The following is a 16,526-nucleotide window of genomic DNA, read 5'->3' as shown; positions in this document are numbered from 1 at the left end:
CCCCAGAATAGGAGGTGGTTCTTTTATCCTGGAGCTGCTGGATGGGCTCAGAGCTCTCACAGGCACCCTTCAGAATTACTGCTGCAGAAATAACAATTCATTACTCTTGCTGAGAGTCTTTGCCAGAGCCACTCTCAGCTGAAAGGGCTGTTGGCAGCAGAGTTGGACTTGGTGCTGTAAACACCTGATTCAACTTATGACAAGGTCAATATTCCTGGCCCAGGTACTCTGTGCTGGTTTGCATTTATTCTTTTTCAAAGATGCATTGAGGATTTGGAGGCATAATCCAGGAGATTTTGAGTGCTTGATTCCTTAAGTTATGTTTTGGAAATCCAGCCTCAGTTAACTTCAAATAGAAGCTGTCCAAATGTAGATAAATCACTTAGTGGGTAGATGTTTATGGATGGCAATGTTTTTATTTTTCTTTATCCAAGCACGCTAGTGGTTGGAGGGTTGCATGAGTAACATATTAGGTATTGTCTTCTGATATAAGGGTCTTGAGTGAAGTTTTTGTCTTTTCCAGCTGGTGATCTGTTGTGTGTGTTTTGCAGCTATTGTAATTTGGAACAGTTTTCCTCAAATATTCTGCCTCAGTGGCTCTTCAGCTAGTCTTAAATCTTACATGAGGATCTGTGTTTTATGGGGAGAAGTGGTAGTAGGAGAGAAGCTTTTGTATAATGTGGCTTTTTTTTTAATTCCTACTTTTTTTTCTACCAACAACATAAATTTCTTTGGAAAATTTTTAGATTTTTAGGATGACTATTTTGTATAGCTTGTTAATGACAATGTGTTGCTGTGTACTACAGGTGAAAGAATAGCAGTTTATATACTTGTTTATGTTTGTTTATATGTGTTTAAACTAATGTAAGAGTTTAGCCTGTGATAAAGGAGCATGTGAAATATTTAAAAAACTTGGTTGACTAGTTAACTTAAATTGATTTCTTTATAACAAAATGTTTTTCTTTATGAAGTCTACCTCTTGTCACTTGTTTTCTTTTTTTTAAGTTAATGCTTGACTGGGGACTGCAGCATTGAAACACAGAATCACTCAATTTGTGTGGAAACATCAGGAATTAATTCAGCAGTTGAATCTGTGCTCAAATTCAGATTAATTAATATGATGTAAGACCTCATGAGATCACTGTGTGCCCAAATTAGTGCTCTTTCTCTTTCATACATTTTTACTCCCCATGATAGTCTTGGACAGGATTTTCTTTCTCTTTGCTGTAGATAGCTTATAACAATATCAAAGACAAAGCATGATTATAAAATTTGCTAGATTTCCTTTCCTTTTTCTTCCTAACACATGCTCTGAACAGAGAAGTTTCAAAACTTTTCATGTATGTGGCAACTAGAAGTGGATGTGATTCTGAGAGATGGAACAATAACAGATGTTCCCAAAAGCAATAGGTAATTCCATGGCAATTCATCAAGAAAGAACATGCAACCTAGAGGAAACCAGGCTTCTTGTAAAGGGAACATTCTCAGCTCCAGGTGTATAAATCAAAGACTTGGTGTATACCAGGCTCTATTTTGGTAGGCCAGGAAATGTAACAAGTTTTCTGTAGAAAGAATCAAATAATGTTGGTCCTGTAAAAGTTTGCAGAGTGTTCTTTTCATGTAATAGGAGACTCCTTGACAGCCTTCTCCTGAGGGAAGTCAAGCATTTCTTCATTTTATATGTTTTATTTCAAGTTCCTTAGTCTTAAGTCTCTTCAACAATAACATCAGAAAAATTATTGACGTCTTCCTTGAGTCTTCTGACTTGTAACACAGCCACACAAAATTCTTTGCTTCTCCAAAACTCAGAAATAAAGGAATGCAAAGGGGCAGGAGGCTTCAGTGCCAGCTTTTTAGTCCTACATCTGCCAAATAAGGCTCAAGCAGATTTGCATCTTAATTAGTTTCTAATGTGTTTTTAGTAGGTACATGGAGACTGAACTCTTTTAAGAGAGGCTTAATGGATGATGTAATGTTTTCTTGTGCCAAGAGTCCACAATTTAGATCGACTTTTATAATAGAACTAAGCTTATAAATATCAGGTAGATTGCATAGAAACTGTGTGATAGCAATTGGCAAAAATGTGCCACAACTGAAGTTGCCAAGAACAAGAAAAAAAATCTGTTTCAGGAATTTTGTGTATTGGGAATAGGTGCTTGGCTTGTGCATGGTGTTCCATATTCCTGTGTCCTTTGAAGTTGTAGGGGGTAGTATTTTTTTCCATCTGTGTTACTTATTTTCATTTGCTCATCCTTTGTCCTCTATGAATTTGCTGTTGTGTTGGGAGAATAACAAAACTTCATGAGAAGTCCTTTCTGCCCTGGGTGCAGGCTGCAGAGACATCCAGTAGCAATACTGAATTGCATTAATTTGCCCAATTTATTCAGTAGGAGTGAAGGTGCTGGATGCTGCCAGTGGTCTCTGAACACCTCTGGGCATACCTTGGGTCCCAGATAACACTGAGCTAGTGACACTCTGATTCAGTGTACAGAGCTGCTTCTTGTAGGCATAGAAGTCAAGGGTTAGTTATTTTACCCTTAATGTTCAAGTATTTCCAAGAAGGGAGCAGAACTGAAAATGAGTGTTATGTTACTTCTACATGCACTTCTGAGTGATTTCCCCTTCTTCAGTCCTTGCTCTCTCATAGAACAGCAATGTTTTTCCATGTTAGAAATTATTTCTGAAGATTATTCTAAGTGGGAGCTTTATTTATATTTATCTAACTTGGAGGAGTTAAAAAAAAATCATGTTTATGTACACTGTTTTTAAAGTAGGAAATATAAGCTAAATCAGGATTAATTTCCAGAATCTAAAACTGGATTAATTTTTCAGATAGAGATTTGTGGACTTGAAGGGGGTTATGTAGTTTGTACAAACCACAGCTTGTATCTCTGCTCAGTATCTTGCTTTCTTCAAGTAGAAAGCAGAAATCCTCACTTTTAACCTGTGTTATAGATTTGTATTATTATGTCAATTCATTTTTAGCTCCAAGGTATTTTATTGTCAGTGTTTGTACATGCAGCTGTGGAAGGAGTAGAAGAATTGATTAAGCCTTAGGTTTGGAGTGTCACACTCAGAGGTCTGCTGAGACCTTCCTTTTTTTAGTTGGATAAAACTAATAAAATTTAAAAGGAAAAGTATTGTGTGTTTTTTCCTGACAAATCTGAGCCTGGCAGCATTGGAACAATATTAAAGATTGTTGTTGTGCTTAAAATAGGACTTCATTCAGCTTTCCTGCTGAAGTTCCCCTCTTTTGAAACCTACTCTTTATTCTTTCTGCTTTCCAGAGATTCTATGTGTGGTTCATATTAAACTTGGGGGATGCAAGTATCCATTGCATGGGCATCTTTATTTTTGTTCATCTGTTTAGTGACACTTGGTAAGTCAGTGGCACCACAAATAGTGGAATAAGAAAGAAGAAAAGCAAGTGCACACTCATAACTACATCTGTAGTGCCAGGTATTTTCAAGGAGAGTAACTCTGAGATGGGTGGTTTTTCTGTTGTGTGTCTGATTTCTCAGAGACCAAATGTTCTTTGGTGAAGTAAACCAGTCTTTCATTCTGCTTTTATCAGCTTTTTGTGGAGCATTTCTGTAGAAATGGTCATGAGAGGGAGATGATTTAGGGGGGAGAAATAAAATATTGTGTCAGGGCTTAATTTCATTCTGTCTCTCCCAAAATATGTTTCTAGTAAACATGGAGCCTTGAGGTCTGATGGAATTTTTTTTTTTTTTTTTTTTTTTTTTTGGAACCTTTAGATGACTGAGCCCAGACATCATTTGGATGCTTTTTGAACTTTGGTTTGCTAGAGCCATCTGCAAGAGAGAGTCACTGACAGCAGTCTGATACAAACTGCAGTCAGTAGGAGGTTTAGTAGGTAGGTTTAGGACAGCTCATTATCTGTGAAATATCTTTGAAGTTAAGTTGTTTTATTACTGAAGATTGATTTAGTCATCACTTCCAGACTGCAGCCAAGTAAGCCCACTGCTGTTGCTGTGTTCTTCAAAACTGTCTTTCAATTTCAAGTATGTCCAAGTTCCCTGGAAGGACCTGCTGTCTGCAGAGTGACAGCTTCTGTAACTTTCATTTTTCCCTTCTCTGATGGAGGTTTGTGGTCACCTTGGTGTGGAGGGCAGCACTGCCATAAGCTGCAGTGTTCCAGGGTCTGATCCTTCCCAGCAGCTCTTATGCTGCCCTTGAAATCGAGTGTTTTTAGCAATGTTTGCAGTGTGACCTCAGTGGTTATCCTGATTCATGTGCAAAGTAAGGGGAAGTACAAGGAGGATAAATGAGTGACAGTAAAGCATAAAGTTTGGTTTGATGTGTGCTCTGCCTGTTCATTTTGTATTGCCATTTTCAATTACTCCATAAATAAAACACTTTTATTGATGCAGTATAGAAATAAGTGATTTAAAGCTCTCAGAAAGTGTGATATTCAGTAATTTTATAGAAAATAACAAATGCAGTGATAATTAAATATAATAGATTTTATGCTTAGCTGCTGAAATATTTTGATGTAAAAATACCTTTTCACAAAACTGCTTAAGTTTCTATAAAAAGCTACCACGAAATAGGAATTCAAGAGTCAGAGTAGGAGGTATCTGAAGCAGTTGTTGCTCTAATATAAGTTAATTGGACTGTGAGTCCCAGAATGAGCTGCTATTTCTTGAACTCTCAGAATGAACTGTTAATTGATTTCCAGCATGTAACTAATACATAATCATGTTTTTAAAATGTCTTGGTTCATGCTTATAAAATCAAAGCCATACATTATGAAGATAATTCTGAATGAAATATTGATTCATCTATTGTTGGTTAATTTTGTATGTGAAAAAAAATTCTTAAGAACTGATTGTTCTACAGATAAAATGTCAGTTCTCAAAATGTTGCAAACTGACTTTTTGTGTATATTGTCTTTTATTCCAATATTGTTTTTTCTTGCCAAATTACCTGTTCAGGCTTGTGAAATCTGTGCAATGAGCCTGTGGAGTCAGAGCGCTGGTCTCTCTCTGTTGTTTTTAATGCTAATGTTTGCTGCTGCTTGTGGTTGTCACTGCTTATTTTATAACAGAGTTTGAGAGGAGGATGGAAACCTCATCCCATTTAAATGGTAACAAAATAAATTCAAGTAAACCAGTCTAGCCTTAAGTTTACTCTTTGCTGAGTCAGAGAGGTCCAGTTCCTTCCTTTGATATTGTTTGTGCAGTGAGAACGAAGTGAAGAGTTACCTTGAATTGTGGTAAATCTGAAGCAGTCAGAAAAGCTGCCTTTGTCTACATTAAATTCTACAGTTTGCCAATTTATACAATTGGCCTGTTTTAGAGATGTTGTTTGCATGCCTGTAGGATCCTGGCTGTCTCAGGAGTGAGTGGCAGCTCTCCTCAATGCCAGAGTTCAGTGTTCACCTTTGTCCTGAAGTGGAAAAAATTGCCATTAAAGTATTACTAAAATATACCTGGTAATGTTTCAGGTTTTACTGTTGAGACAGTTCATGGTTTAAAAAAATTTCTTTTGAAATGGTCCAAGATGAAGATAACATCTTATGGTTCAGATTTAAGCTAATTTTTATTAGGTTTTCCCAACATGAAAAATAAAAGTGGGTAAACCCATGATCTTAAAAAAATTTTAGCAGTAAAACAACTTTTGCATTTTTTCCCCAGAAATTCCTCAGGTGTTTGGAAAATGCTGCTGAATTGCTTGTGTTCTGAACACAATTGCAAAGTTGCATAATCTCTCATTTTAATTTTTTTCTAAGGACAGTATAAGGAAAATGACCTGATTCCTGAGAATTAGTCACGTCTTCATGGCTGAATACCAAGTACTATTTGAGCCAGATTCTGAGAATGCTAACATTGTCATTCTTTCATCATTACTGGATCCTGCTGCATCTCTAAATTCAATAGTTAGCAACTTTATTACCCTGCATGTATGTACACTGAAATTTTAGAGAGGAAGTTCTTTTCCTTGATGGAGGAGTGGTTTGGAAATGGGATAACTTGAAGTCACTTTCAAAGCTGGCTGCTTTGCAGAGAACAAAATCTGAAACAATCCAAAAGAGAAACTGTGTAGTTTCCTGGGAAAAGTTAAAATGCAACATACTTGACTGAGCCAGGAGCAACAGATTGGACAGGGTCAGAGAATCAGGGATGGAAAGAGTCCAACTCTTTTACTCTGCAGTATTACACAGACATCAAATACATCTATTGGATTCCCCAAAAAGGCCTTGCTTAAAGGGGGGTCCAGATGGTAAACAAGGTCATATTTAAGCATTAATCATTTTCATCTCAAATGCTGGAAAGGAGAATATAAGGCACTAAAAAACTCGGGAAGGGAGGTGAAGCAGAAACACTCAAAACCAAACAGCCACTGCCCTCCTTTGCTTCCTCCACTCCCTCAAACCCCGCAAAAACTTCCTTCTCCAATACAGAGGTAATTTTCCTGCCTCTTCTGGCCTTCAGTCTCGAGTAAAGGGACTTTTGCTGTCCCTGTGTCAAGCAAATCTTTGGGAACTGTTTCTATATTTTCTAGAAAATCTAAATACATAGTTCCCTTTTCAGGTCACTTGTTGAGTTTTTCTCAGATAGAAATGCTTTGAGAGTTTTGAAACAAACCTGGATACAACTAAGTTTTGGTGATAGGGCTGTCTAAGGCAGAGATTTCTGCAAGCTGTGTGGGATAATGCTTATGAAAATTATAGGCCAGTCATGGAGGAATGAGGAACAAGAGTATCCAAAACTTAGATCCATTCCTGAGGAAGCCTATCCTGCCTGCCTCCACCCTTCTTACAGCTGACAGATTTTTTTTCTGACACTTCCCCCAGGTGTGAAATTATTCCTCCTTCTTCTGTAGGCTGCACATGGGAGGATTATGGGAGGTCGACATTTTAGAAACCAGTTGGAAATTGAGGAAAAACAGTGTACTGAAGGCCAGGCAGACCTGCTGCAAGACCTTTCTCTGCTCTCTCTGTGGAATTAGACACAAATGTAGTCCAAATGGAGTTATTTTTGTAAGTCAGGTGATAAGGTTCCATGCTTTGTGGGGATAGGTGCACCAAAGCAGATTTATGTGCAGGGCTGTCAATGGGCTGCACAAAGGGCTGGTTACCATGAGTGGGTTTGGTAGTTCAGGTTGTTCATATGGCAGAACCTGCCAACTCAAAAACATGAGGACATAATTGCACAAATGCGTTCAAGAGAGACTGAACTTTTTTAGTATTTGTACTAATATAAGACTAATTATAGAAGGTGAAATAGGCACCTTCTTTTGGAGGGTGAATCAAGTTTGTTGCCCAGGGTGACCCAGCAGGTCAATAGCAGGGCTCACAGTAGGGTTTCTGAAAGCATTCACATGCTGGAGAAAATTCTTTACAGGGAGAGGCTCTGAGCTCACTGGTTTGCTTTAAATAAAAAGAACAATGGGAGGTTACTTAATTTGGGGATATAAAGTACCATTAAAAAAAATAAGGAGCTTTTTAATCTCAAAAGGGTAAAACAAGAACTGAGGGCTATCCTAACAGATTAACATGGGCAGCATAGCAGATATTTTCTTTAATGTTAAACTGATGAAACCAGTTAGCAAAGGATTTAGCATATACTTCATTCCTAGACATTTTCAGAAAAGACTGAAAGCCGTTTTTGGAAAACAGGTGTTAGCCTTGCTCTACTTACTTGGTTCAATACAACAGTAAGTGGGCAGCATGCTGTGCCTTCCATTAGCAGAACTTGGATGGTTCTTATGCATTTGGAACAAAATTTAAAGAGCCTAAATGAACAAGAACTATTCAGCTACCTTGAGCCAGGTTCCAGGAATTCTATTAGGCCTGTATCAAATCTAACCTGAGCTCTTGCAAAGAAATCACTCAAACCTGAATAGTAAATACTCTTGTATTCAAAATTGAAAATAAAAACAAAAATAGAAAAGAAAAGAAACAAAGAACCAACAAAAAAAAACCTGAAAAAAAAAAAGAACCCCAACCCACCCCTCCCAAATGAGTTTGAAGGGTTTGAATTATAATCATTTTTTTCCTAAGAAAAAAACTCTAAATGACTGTGTTTCCTGTTTCCTCATGGACTAAAAGAGGAACATCCAAATCACTACAATACAAGAAAGACTAAGTCTCAGGGCTGATTTTTTTTTTTTTTTTTTTTTTTCCTCTCTCCACTAAATCTAGGAAAGACTGGAAAACTTTCTGGGTGTCTGAAAGTATGAGATTTTTAAGAATTCCTATTTAAATGGCTTTTAAAAGGCATCTTTCACGTTCAAGTCATATCTAACATGTGAGAACTGCACATGTAATTCTGTTTAAAGCACTGCAGCAAAAGAAAATAAATGCTAAAGAAAAATGCCACTTAATGCCACATGCACCGGAACGCGTTTTTTTCTTAGGGATTTTTGAAGATGTGTCTATTCCTGGTGTGCCACTCCTGGCTGGTGGACTGTGTAACTTTTCAGGAACCATAATAATAGTAGTGGCTATTTTTGCCATTTCCTTTTCTGTAATCTCTGTATTCAAGATGTTGCATTCTGGTCTGTTTCATGCAATACAGGTTGCCTGGCAGCGTGTATAAAGGTATATAAAGCTACTAAATTTTATTTTACCTGTTTTTTGGTTTTTATTTGTTTTTTTGTTTTTTGTTTTTTTTTTTTTTTCATTTAAGCATGGGTGGAACGAGCTATATCAGTTTTCTGTTTAGCTGTTGTTTTAACAAAGTGTTTTGTAGCTGACATCCAAGGAGTCTTGGAGTTGCTCTGGGTTTGTTATGGCTAAAGCTGCAGAGGAAGTCCAAGTGAATCACAGATAATTGTAGTCCTCAGGATAGCCATTTTGTTAACAGAATTAGCTTCATTGATCTTTCTAATCTGATGATTAAACAGAGGATAAAATATCAGAGCAACACACAAAAACTATGTTGGAAAAGACCCCTCAGCATTATTAAATGATATGTAAAGATCTTATCGTGATCCTTTCTAAACATGGGAAAAAATAGAACCAAATAGAAAATATCTTAATGATGTTTTTTTATAGAAATACATTTTTTAGTTCCTTTTGCAATTTTTTGGGGGAAGGCACATAAAATTGCATTGGGGGTTACATTTTCTTTCAAATTTTTGAGGCTTTTTTTAACCAGTTCTGGGTAGTTGTTCAAGAAACTTAAAATATTTTGGTGCTGTTCTTGAATTTACTTTTTTGGGGGAGATTGCAGGATTGAACATATCTAATATCAATCATTTTGTGTGCTTGAATCTGCCACGTTTACTGGCAAAATGCTTGTTTATTACAAGACGTTAGAAATTCCCTTTTCCCTTAGAAAACAGGAGTGATCTTTCTCTTTGGATAGTGAACTGAGACTTGAGAGGTGCATTCAGTTCCCTCACTGTTACAGGCATCCTTACTTAAACCTGCCCTGGGGCTCCTGCGTGTCCTTACTATAAGAAAGGATGAATTTATTATCCTGCTTGCACTAGTGTGTGCCACAGAGTGTGAGAGCAAAATGAAGGATTTCATTCTAAGCTGAACAAGCATTTAGGAAGACATTAATTAAAAAAAGAGCAGAGATAGTTTTGCAAGAAGCTTGTATTTTATTTTCTTTAATTCTGTTTTCTGCTTTCAAATTTCTTCAGAACTTGACTTGATCTAAGTCTCTCAATCAATGCGATTTTTGGCAGGCTGTAAATAGGAGAGATATTTCCAGAAAGGATGCTTTTGTTTAAATATTTGATGCCAATTCTGTGTAACTATTGTGGTTTGTATATAATGTGGTGTTTGTTTATTATAATGTCAATGTTTCTTGTAAAGAAACTCAAGTTACAGATACATATGTGAAAGGACATGGAGAATATTTGTCTAGAATATACTTTTTTTCTTCCATCTTCAAAACCCAGCAGAAGAACATTGATTTGTAATTTTTGAAGCTTGTTTATTCATGCTTTCATCTTTTTGTTTGGTGGAGGATTTTTTTGTAACTGGGAAACAAATATTTTCATGATATTGTTCAATGTCCCCTCCTTTCTAACACAAATTTAGGTAATTCTATAATGGTCTAAATCACTTTCTGCTTTTCAGTTTCTCTCCTTGAAAATAGAGATGTATTTTTGGTGAACTTGAACAGGACAGTAGGAGATAATTTTAGTAATTTAAGTGTATTTTGAAAAAAATGTATCAATTATAAGGGTAAATGACAAGAGATACTTTATGTTAACAAATGACAAGCTTTCAACTCCATAGATGAATAATAAACATCTTAAGTAAGCCAGCATGGTTTTGATGTCTTGATCTAAAAACTGTTTTAAACTTCTTTATTACTTTTTTAAAGCTTACCCCTTATGTTTGGGATAAAGCTGTGTCTTCTGACATAGGACAGCTGAGATAGTAATGAGAAGCATTCTCAGATTTAAGGAGGTTAAAAGAGGTTAATATTTCCAAAAGAAAACTTTCAGAATAATTTCTAGAGTAATTGTAGCTTAGCTTTGTTCTTGAAATATTATTTTACTTCCTTTTGTTTCCTTGTGACAACTTCATGCTACTTCTGAGCTGTATATATAATTTTTGTCTCTGCGTGCTCCCATGTCTCCTTCCCTAGATCCTTTATTCTTCTCATTCTCCTGTGGTTTTTAATTGAAGATGTTTCAAACCCTGTATTATTTTATTTCTGCAGTGTTCTTTAGTTCTGCCTCCTTGAAGCAGTGCTCTTTGTTTCTTGCCTGGTGGTAATCCACGGAGCTGCCCCTGTTTGGCACTGCCTCGGGGCAGTTTGACCATCTGGGTAGGTCAAAGAGTCCAGCCCTGTGACCTTCTTTGGCTTTGGGTGCCAAGGTGAGACTTGAAACAAAAGCCCAAGTCAATCTGTGTGTGTGGTGACGCTGTGCTGACAAGTTGATTACCAGCCAAATTTCATGAGAGGTGCACCAAGGTAAACTGCAAAGGAGGTCAGGGATTTTGTCACGTTCCAAGTCCAGTTTTGCACAGATAGAGGAGCAGCTTGAATCCTGGGGAATTTTCAGCAAAGTCTTTATGGCTTCTAGAGCTGTTTTTTCTTTCCTTTTCCTTTTCCTTTTCCTTTTCCTTTTCCTTTTCCTTTTCCTTTTCCTTTTCCTTTTCCTTTTCCTTTTCCTTTTCCTTTTCCTTTTCCTTTTCCTTTTCCTTTTCCTTTTCCTTTTCCTTTTCCTTTTTTTTTCCTTTTCCTTTTCCTTTTCCTTTTCCTTTTCCTTTTTCCTTTTCCTTTTCCTTTTCCTTTTCCTTTTCCTTTTCCTTTTCCTTTTCCTTTTCCTTTTCCTTTTCCTTTTCCTTTTCCTTTTCCTTTTCCTTTTCCTTTTCCTTTTCCTTTTCCTTTTCCTTTTCCTTTTCCTTTTCCTTTTCCTTTTCCTTTTCCTTTTCCTTTTCCTTTTCCTTTTCCTTTTCCTTTTCCTTTTCCTTTTCCTTTTCCTTTTCCTTTTCCTTTTCCTTAGATAAGATATTATTCATTTTCTGGAAGCTTGAGAGAAAGGACTTAGTAATTCATAGGCAGTTTCTGAGATCAAAGGCACCTCTGGGCACACCACTAGGGCTATCCCAATTGCATATTCTGTAGTTTTAGCCACTTTAGTTGAGGGTTTGGGGCAGAGGGATTTTCATTCATATCTAAATCAAATTGGCAAGAGAGAAGAGTAAAAATCTAGCCATCAGTTTCATTTCTCTCTGCTGATGCACTCTGGCTTGCAGCCGATGCTGGCGTTGCACATCCTCAAGCTACTTTAAAGGTTCCAGCAAGTGTCATTGAAGTACAGTTTGTCCATTTGCAGCATATTGATTCAAGCTGTTTACTTCCTAATGGAGGATTAATGTCTGTTGTGAATGCAGATGGAGAGTACATTTAATGTGCTTGCCTTCCAGATAAGAAAGGCCTTTCACCTTTCTTCAGCTGAACTGAATTCACACCCATAAACAGTAGTGCTTTTTGTAATGTTGGGGGTTTTTAATTGAAACAAAACCTAGATGTGAGTTTTGTTGCTAGCTGAAACAAAGCCAGCACAGCTCTACTTACAAGGGAGCCTGAGCCTGAGCTGAGCTGAAGTGGATTCAATTCCCTGCTGCATTCTTGGCTCATTGAAGACTGTAATTCCAGTTGGACTCCTCTCAAGAGTTCCTGACAGGTACTGCACAGTAGTGTTTGAGAGACTGAAAATGTGAACCTCTTGTGGAAAGGGTCTGAGGCTAATACTGAAGTGTCTGTTTAGTTAGGGCTGAGGTTTCATGTAAGGTTTATTTATTTTCTAATATCTGGGAAGATGTTCACTCTCAGGCAGATGAAAGCTTTACCCAAAGCAGGTATCATCAATGTTCTTAACCTTTGCTTTGGAGTACAGTTGATTCATGGGCAACTTCTGAGGTTTTGTTGTTTTTTTTGGTGGGTTTTGGGGTTTTTTGATGTTTGTTCGTTTTAATTTTTTGGGTGGTGTAAGGGGTCCTTTTGGTTGTTTTTTTTTTTTGTTTGTTTGTTTTTTGTTTGTTTTTCTTACAGAGGACTAGAATAGGAATGACAGGAGAAAACTGAACATCAACATAACATCATTTAATATCACCATTTCCTAGGATTTACTTATATCCTGTCTTTGGATTTTACCTTTAGGAAGAATTTTAATTGATACCTAATACACAAAAAATGAATATGTTACACTCAAGTTTTGGTTCTTCCAGTTGTTAAGTTCCCTGATTTGAGATCTAAAAATCAGCACAGTTATTTTGTTTATTCTTTGTACAGAAATGCCATGTAGATATTGCCTACTGTATACTGCCTTGAGTTCCCAGAGTATATGTGGCAGGAAGAGAGGGCAAGAAAGGAGGGTTTTGATGATAAAGAAATACATCTTTAGAGGAAATAGGTAGCATTGCTTGGGTATCTTAATCTGTAAGTCTTCAGGCAGGAATTCTTGCTTAAAGGACGTAAGGAAATAGGGAATTACTTAAGGAATTAAGGAGAAAAGTATGCAGTCCACCAAAAACGTTTAATGTGGCCAGGAAAAACTACCGGTCAATCCATGTACTTGCTTTTATACAGACACATATTTCATGGTGGTGGTGCAAAGCGTTGAAAAGTTGTCTACTCAGAGGAACTATTATTGTAATTTAGGAGAAGCTCCAAATATCTGGTTAAAGCAATTTAGGAAAAGCTCCAAATATTGTCATGTTTAGGTGCTTCCTGAGACTGAACAATTGTACCACCTGTGAGTTTGGCTTTGGCATATGAGCAAGTGGTTGTCTGAAATTGTACTGTGGGAAGATAATTTGATAGCCTTTATCAGTTTTTAACATGTAGTAATTGGCTAAACCACTATGTGCTAGTAGCCTTGACTCCCTGCTCAGTGTTTATTGCTAAATGTAAGGTACCTTCCCTTCTGGTTGCAGTTCTGTAGCATGACTTTTAAAAATGCCTTTAAGCCAAGACAGCAAACATGTCTTAAATACTTTGTGACAGTTAATTATTTCCCTGTGGTTTGGAGAGTGCCACTGCACTAGTGCATTAAGAAATACATTTTGAAAAGTGTTGTGATGAAATTACAGGTCAGATCTTACCACACAATGCAATTCCCTTATTCTTAAATCAAATAACCATCTGTTTGGGAAAGTGTTTTTGCTCTGAAGAGTTTCTTTTCTTTCTTGAAATGCATTTAGCAGATGTTTTGAGAGAATGGCTTTATGCAGGCTTTTGTTCAGTAGGTGGTTTGCTGTCTGTTAACTCAAAATGTCTAGTTGGGTGTTTCTCAATCTAACACAGCTCTTATATATTGTACTTCACATTGTCTCTGGGCCTGTGTAGGTTCTTTGTATTTTATCTTCATTACCACTTCTAAAATAATGCCACCTCCATTTCTAGTGTAGATACCATTTTAGTTCAGTGAAAAAATATTACATAGCTTTGGCTTATTCCCTTGTCTTCATAATGCTCAATAATGGAACACATTTACATCATTAGAATAACTATACTGGGTTAAATAAACCAATAAATAGCACACACTTGTGTCTGGAACACTCAAGCTAGTGAGTTTCCATTGACCTGCTCACACACAGAATGCCTGGAGTGGTTTGTCTAGGCAGCCTTATCTCTTAAGGTCATTAACTTATTTTTCTGCTCTTGAAGAGATTTCTCTCTCATTGATTTATTTCCTTTTGTCATGAACTGTGGTTGGAGCTGTTTAGAAACCAGTTTGCCATATAAGTTTTAAGTACTGTAATAACAGGTAATGCCTTGTACATACTCTCCACTTTCTGAAGCTTTCAAAGAAGTAAAGGTAATCTCTTCCCTGCTTCAGGCCATGGAGTCAGACTTGATTTTGTGCAGTGACCCTTCTGTGGTCCTGCTGCTCGATGCCTTTGCAGTTGTTTGTGCCACTCTGCTGTCTGTTACATGTAAATAAAGCCAATTGTCCAGGTTCACTCTCTGGATTCTACAAGAAAATGAGCCCTGAACACCCTAGGCTCAGCACAGTGGTCTGTAAAAGTTGGACCTTCTAATGCATAAAAATGAGTATGTTGCTTCTTACAGTGCAGGTGTGCTTGTGCTCAAACACGCCTGCATCGCTGTGCATTCAGAAATGCTCCTCCTCTGGTGTCTGGGAGGCCTTAGATACAACAGGTCATGAAAGAACAAGGTTAAATCACATGTGATTCACAACTGAGCATCAGTATATGCTCTGTGAAGTAATGGAAGGATTCTTGTTTTAGTTGGGTTCTGGATACTGTGGGTTATTTCAGCTGAATCTTGTTTCTCCCTGGCTTCTGCTGCTCTGTATTATGTCAGTGCATGTGTCTGGCACTGCAAAGTGTTTGATGTTTTCTGTAGGTCATGCAAGATGTTTGATGTTTTTTTGTTGACTTTTGAGTATGAGTAAATAATTGATAGAATCCCCTGTGGCCAAAATTTCTGAACCTTTATGTATACCATTGTGGTCAATTACAATGCATCAAGCTGTGTTACTTTTCTCTCTAATTATGATAATCAAATATGTAATGTTCATAATGAAAGGCAGATTTGTGGACACTGTAGCAGTGCACTGACTCCAAATTTTCCTGATGCCTTTGCCAGAAGAGCAAGAGGCTGGTAGGGTGAAGAACATCATGGAGGTAAATGGAGAGTCTAAAGAAGTTTTCTTAGTATGTTTTCTGGGTAATTTCTTTTGAAAGTCAGGTTTACTCTGTAATTAATGATGTAATGTGTAAACATCTTAATTTTTAGATCCTATTAATAACATTTGCTCAGCTATTTTGCTGAACTTATGGAATTTATTGCAAACTTGTTCATTTCAGATGAGCTTGTTTGGGATTCAGGTGTAAATGCTGGGGCGAGTTTGCAAGTTAAATCATACATCTGGCTGTTCCTTTGGTCAGTAGTTTGCTCCTGTTCCAATAATCATGGAGGGTTTGAAAGTTTTAAAATTACTTGGGCTGCAGTCATTTTGGCTATATTGAGATCCTTTGAGGCTATACTTGAAAGGCTATATTTGAAAGGTATCACTGTTAATGTTTTATTTTCTATTAAATAAGTTATAATAGGTACTCTATTAGCTATTTAAATTGCAGCACAATAATCTTGTGGCTGAAGAACAAAAGGACCAGCACAGACTTTCCACTGTTTACTATTAGATTCTAACTGTTCTGATTTTCTTATGCATTTTCATGGAAATAATATTTACCAAAACTGGTAAATAGCTCTAAAAACAACAGACAGTGGATCCACCTCTCTTCAGCCTTTACAGCTATCAGCACTTAAAGCACAATCTCTTCCTTGCTTCTCTCAGAGAAGTCTTGTGTTCAACAAGAAAACTTAGTTATGCTACCCTCAGGAAGGGTTAAACCATTCCCAGGTCTGACATGAATCAAATAACCATCTGCAGTGACAGATCACGTGCTTGGAGGTTTATGCTTTAAGCTTCCCAAATATCAGATAATCCTAGAACATCACAAGAAGAGGTGCAAAGCAGGTTTTATGGTTTAATTCTTTCTGTTTCTGTGGCTTACACAGTCCATTTAGGTTTATACTGTTGCCAAAATCCTCAACAGCTATGTGTTTGAAGGGGTTTTGCTGTGTTTCATACACTGTCTAGCTAAGGAAGAACAGAGTAAAATTTAACTGTTCTGCTTTTAGGAATTTCAGTCACGAAAAATACATTTGTCCACTCATTTTTTATTTCAGATCTGGATCTATGTCAATGACTGTTCTTAAATTACTCTTGAGACAAGTTGGCTTTTAAATGAGTGCAGTGCAGTAAATCTCTTGTGTTGGAACATAGGTGGCTGATGGACTCTGTGATCAAAGGAAACCCTATGGCAGTGGGGCACTGAACAACTGAAGACAGTGGTTTGTCATTTGCTTCCAACAGGTCTCAGTTTGTGCCACAGAGCATGCAAAATCTGTGCTGATGCTGTCAAATGGAATGGAAAGAACTCCCCCAAATGCTGATGGAATTATTCAGGCTGTACATAAAATCTTACTCCTATTCAAATGTGATGCATCAGTGCAACACAAGCATTTCCATAGCATATTCTGATCTTC

At 37.1% G+C, this 16,526-nt stretch overlaps 1 protein-coding gene across 1 annotated transcript in view; it reads left to right on the top strand.

The window, feature by feature from the left end:
- The window catches only part of PRKCE (protein kinase C epsilon), a 279,185-nt gene that overhangs the window by 76,905 nt on the left and 185,754 nt on the right, over nt 1–16,526 (top strand). The gene's annotated exons all lie outside the window — the stretch shown is intronic.

Source organism: Oenanthe melanoleuca, chromosome 3, assembly GCF_029582105.1.
Source record: "Oenanthe melanoleuca isolate GR-GAL-2019-014 chromosome 3, OMel1.0, whole genome shotgun sequence".
NCBI classification, from domain to species: Eukaryota; Metazoa; Chordata; class Aves; order Passeriformes; family Muscicapidae; genus Oenanthe; species Oenanthe melanoleuca.
The sequence above is the reverse complement of the archived record's forward strand: the minus strand, read 5'-3'. Positions and strand labels throughout refer to the sequence as shown.